This window comes from Emys orbicularis, chromosome 19 (genome assembly GCF_028017835.1).
Source record: "Emys orbicularis isolate rEmyOrb1 chromosome 19, rEmyOrb1.hap1, whole genome shotgun sequence".
Classification (NCBI taxonomy): Eukaryota; Metazoa; Chordata; order Testudines; family Emydidae; genus Emys; species Emys orbicularis.
Window position 1 is genome coordinate 1,771,421 of NC_088701.1, and position 5,189 is coordinate 1,776,609.

Here is a 5,189-nt window from a genome sequence, read left to right on the forward strand (position 1 = left end):
AGTGGAGTGGGGTCTAATGGTTGGAGCAGAGAGCTGAAAGTTAGGATTCCTGGGTTCTAGTCCAGGCTATGCAATTGATTCATTCTGTGACATGGTTCGTTCTGCCTTGTCTGCTTGTGACATGTGGAGCGCAGAGACCTGCCCCAGCCCTTCCCTTCCGGCTGGGTGGTGCAGTAATTAATGGCCATAGAGCCTGGGCTCCAAGATCCTGGAGCAAAGCGTCCTGGAGAAGGAATTTGTTCCCCAGGCTTGACTGGATCCCTGCCCCATCCCTCCTCCATCAATCAGAACAAATCCCTCATGGCAGAGCTGTTGTCTGGTTACCCGCAGTGCAGACCAAATCTATTGTGTCCTGGCTGCTGTTCAGCTCAGGTTAACAGCATGTTCTGTTTCTGTAAACTCACCCAGAGCTTTCGAATGGAAGTGAGAGTCTTCTTCACACCCTCCTCTAAACAGTGAGTTGTGTCGCTCTGTGGCTGTTCACTCTACCTCCCCACCCAGAGATGGCATCATTTCAGTGCCAGGTGAGTGATCCCTGTATAGTGTTGCTGTGTTACTACACTGCTGCTGCGCTCCACCCCAGAGGTATCTGCATTTCAGTGCTGGGCAGGCAATCCCTGTGCAGTGTTGCTGTGTGTTGTTATGCAGCTACTGCGCTCCACCCCAGAAGTGGCTGCAATTCAGTACAGGGTGAATGAAAGTCCATGTCTCATTTTGCCCGGGGGGGGGGTTAAAGAGCCCCCCAACCCCTCACCTGCACCCCAGCTCCTAGGAGGGGTTATAAAGCCCCCCCAAGGCTGGAGAGTTACAGCCCTTGCCCTTAGCCCGGCGGTTCTATAGGTAGAGCCCCCAGAGCTTGCCCCCCCATCACTCCCCGGGCTTGAGCCGCTAGCGGGGTCTCTCTCCCCCTTCCTGAGAGCCTCACGTGGCCCCACAGCAAGAGGGTTCGGCCTCCGACTCACCGTGCAGCTGCCTCCCATTGGACCCCAGGCTGGGCCGGGGCAGAGCAGCTGTCAGGGAGTCCTGCCCCCAACCCCCTCAGGGGCTAGAACTAGAGCCGGAACCAGCTACTGGCTGGGGCTCGAGCTGCCGCTTCAGCGCCTAGCTCCCCCCACCCCATCACCCAGGGCGGGGATCCGGGGCTACAGCCTGGCCCAGCGCAGCAACCGTCCATGGGCCACTCTGCCCTCAACGGCCGCCCCCCAGGAGGTGCAGCCGCCCCCCCAGCAGCGCAAGGCAGCAGAGACCTTTCTTCCTAACACCCCCGCCCGCCCACCCACACACACGCCGAGGAACACATGGTAGTTTCAACAGCCACTTTATTAAACGTTACAAAGGCCAACACAGTGCAGGGACACACGCCTCCCTGGTGACATACATTTAGAAACCTCTGACAATGTAGGAACTAGTACAGAGAGTTGATATTTCTTTAAAAGCTGCAGCATAAACATAATAGTAAAAAGTTTCTTAATTGTGAGTAAATAAGATTACATTTTTGTACAGTTAGCTTTGTTACTGGTCCATGGTGCATTCATACAGTAGAGTTATTTTTCTAGAGACTTTGTACATTTAAAGAAGTCACTGCAGTGATAAAGATAGAGCAGAAATTAAAATACTTCAGTAGGCACAGAAATCCTTGCCTTTCTCTCCCTCTTCATCCTCAACGAAACAGGCAAGGCCTTAGATAGTTAATTATAAGCCAACAGAGCAACTTTCCACAACACTCACTACCAAAAAGCATCTTGTACTTTGGGGTAAAGAGGCCAATATTTCTTGCTAGGTGTTTAGAGGGCAGATCCACCATTGGGCTTAGCCACCCTCTGAGCGTTCTGTCACATCTTTCTGGTAGTTGTCGCTCCAGAGTCTAGCTCATTTTTTGTGATAACAGCCAAAGCAACATCCAACACTCAAAGAAGTAGGCTATGTCGATTAGGTTTGTGAATCAATTTCACAGTGTAGCTACTTGCAAATCTACCCCAAAAAGTAAGGGAGGAAAAAAGAGACAAGAGAAAGGAAAAACTATACAGAGGAAGTAGAAACAAGGACTGGAAGGAAATTAGAAACCGACAGATTAGAGGGTACACACAGTGGTGACTCTGTGTGAAGCACCAAGTTATTTCTTTCCCTCCTCATAGAGAGCAGTCACCCATACCTAAAAAGTTTGTCGGTAAGAGGGAAGAGGCAACGGCGTTTGTTACCAGCCTTTCCTGAAGTCCTAAGGGAACACTCACTCAGGGGACTAGTTTAGAGGGAAGATAATTTGTGAAGTAATGCAAACAGATTACATATAAATATATATAAAATTTTAAACTACATTTGGCACTGATTCTACTCTGGAAACATCTTGCTGGCTTGGAGAGAAAAGTTTTCACTGATCTACTTTTTGGCAAAAGACAAAAACCTCAAACAAAACCAACTTTGGTAAGTGTCTACATTACAAACACTAAACGTTTTTAAAGGTACTCTTTCAGATTAAACTGACACCAAAAAGTGACAGACTGTCTTTTGAAGAGAATGTAAACAACTTATAGAGAAGTGTTTAATCACAAATACCACAAGGCAGCACTAACGGTTCAGTGCTCAAATATTTAGAACTTCAATAATAGAATTTAACTGCATATTCTTAAAACAGTAGTGAATGACAAGTAGTGTTTACAAGGGTGGCAGGCTCTTCCACAACTAGTCAGAAGGCATTAATGGAGTAAGGCAAGGCAGGGAAAGTCTGTTCAAATGGCAGACGTGTTAAGAGTTTCTTCCAAGAAGGCACAAATTTAAGATTTGGTTCCCATCCCATTAGTAGTGTGTCAGAAGAGACACCTTTAAATTGGGGCATGAAGGAGACAGCGAAGAGGACAGATACCCAAACATACTCTTCACATTTATGTAGAACGCAGTACTCACTGGCAACAATACATTGCTTCTAGATTCTGAAATGCAAACATGAAATCCTCTTCACCAGCTCATACTCAAGATTACCAAGGCACTGTGCAAGTTGTGGGCTGTGCTTATTAGTATTTTAAAATTAGGAGTGTAACTTTTAAATAAAGGCACATTTCCTATAAATGAGAGAAAGTTATCACATGACTAATCAAAATAATTTTGCTTTATACATCAGTAGGTGAGAGCTTGAGAATACAGCAGGTTTGAAGGAGAGAGATGGCTTCTGCTGGTTTGCATTTCTTCTTGTAACTCATGAGGACACACTCCAGACTATAACAGAAAAATAAGGATTGGAAAAACGACAGTCCTCTTCCCCCCACATCAAAGAGGCATAAAACAACCCTGCAACTTAAAGACTTGAGCTACGGAACACTCAAAATATTCAACAAAAGGAAATTGTAAATAATTTCCTGTGTTTGTTTTACCATAGTTTCATTCTTGCACAGGATTAGCTTTTAGAATTCATGCACTAAGTATTTCTCACGTATGGTCACAATTCTGATGGTAGCATCACAGTTACTTGCAGTAGACTGTTACAAACAGGCCCAAAGGTGAGAAATGAATATGCAGTCAGAGCTCGAGAGTAAATGAAGCCTGCTGGAAAGCTTGTTAACAGCTACATCACAAATTCAAACAGCTGAACACCAAGCAGTGTAACTAGGCAGAAGCTCCCTGGCTCTACTATGGCCAGAAGATGAATCCACAGTCTTCCTTGCACCCACCAGAAACATCTCCACTTGCGTTTGTATTTACAGGTTTGTTACCAGTTATAATGATGGGCTCGTGGCTGTTGGATACATACGGGTACATCTGGCAACATTCAGAAGTTGGGACAAGTGAAATCTGGATATCAAACAAGGGAGCATGAATTTCTTTCCTCTCAAAGCTTCTACTGCAATATATTTCTGTTTAAACAGCTTGCTCACCGGTGATGAATCCTTGAGAACTGTCTGTCCTCCTCCTCCTCCCCCAGGATTCTGCTCCAGCAGGAAAGCTAGTGCATGAAGTCAGTGGTGTTTCCTGCACTCAAGTGAGGCTAGTCAGATCAAGGCTCTTGCCTGGACTGAGTTTAAGGGCAGGGTTTTAAGTGTCGACCTGCAGTGGCACCAGTGCAGCTGGACTGCTGTAGCGCTTCAGTGAAGACAATATTACACTGATGGGAGAGCTTCTCCCATTGGCATATTTAATCCACCTCCATGAGAGACGGTAGCTATGTTGAGGGGAAAAGCTCTCCTGTCCACATAGCGCTGTCTACAATAGGGGTTAGGTAGGTGTAACTGCGTCGCTCACAGGTGTGGATTTTTCACACATAGTTATATCAATGGCATGCAGGGGTAAGCAGGGCCGGCTCTGGCTTTTTTGCCGCCCCAGGCAAAAAAGCCTCCGGCCGGAGCCCCAGGGCGAGGGTGGCGAGCCCCGGCGGGGGCTCCGCTCTCCCCCCGGGGGGAGGGCGCCGGGGGGGAGGGCGGCGAGCCCCGGCGGGGGCTCCGCTCTCCCCCCGGCGGCCGGGGGGAGGGCGCCGGGGGGGAGGGCGGCGAGCCCCGGCGGGGGCTCCGCTCTCCCCCCGGCGGCCGGGGGCAGGGCGCCGGGGGGGAGGGCGGCCGGAGCCCTGGGAGGAGGGCGGCGAGCCCCGGCGGGGGCTCGGCTCTCCCCCCCCCCCCGCGGCTAGAGCGCCGGGGGCAGGGCGGCGAGCCCCGGCTGGGGCTCGGCTCTCCCCCCGGCGGCCAGAGCGCCGGGGGCAGGGCAGCGAGAGGGCGGCGAGCCTCGGCTGGGGCTCGGCTCTCCCCCCGGCGGCCAGAGCGCAGGGCGGCGAGCCCCAGCAGGGGCTCGCCGCTCTCCCCCCGGCGGCCGGGGGGAGGGCGCGGGGGAGGGGAGGGCGGCCAGAGCGCCGGGGGGAGGGCGGCGAGCCCGGCTGTGGCCCCGCTCTCCCCGGCGGCCGGAGCGCCGCGCCGCCCCCCTCCAGGTGCCGCTCCAAGCACCAGCTTGGTTGCCTGGTGCCTGGAGCCGGCCCTGGGGGGTAAGTTTACAGTGTAGACCTGTCCTAACTACCTTGCTATCTAAGCACTATTGAGGATTGGAGGAGGAGTTTCATATGAAGCTTCCCTACTTTTTTTGTGGTTTGTTTTGCCTGACTTCTGGGCTGGAAGACAGCAAGGGCAGTCTGATTGGCTGGAGTACCCATTTGGGGGTTAAGAAAAGGGTGTGACCCACTAGAAGAGGGCCAGACTGCTTTGCAAGAAAGAAAAGTG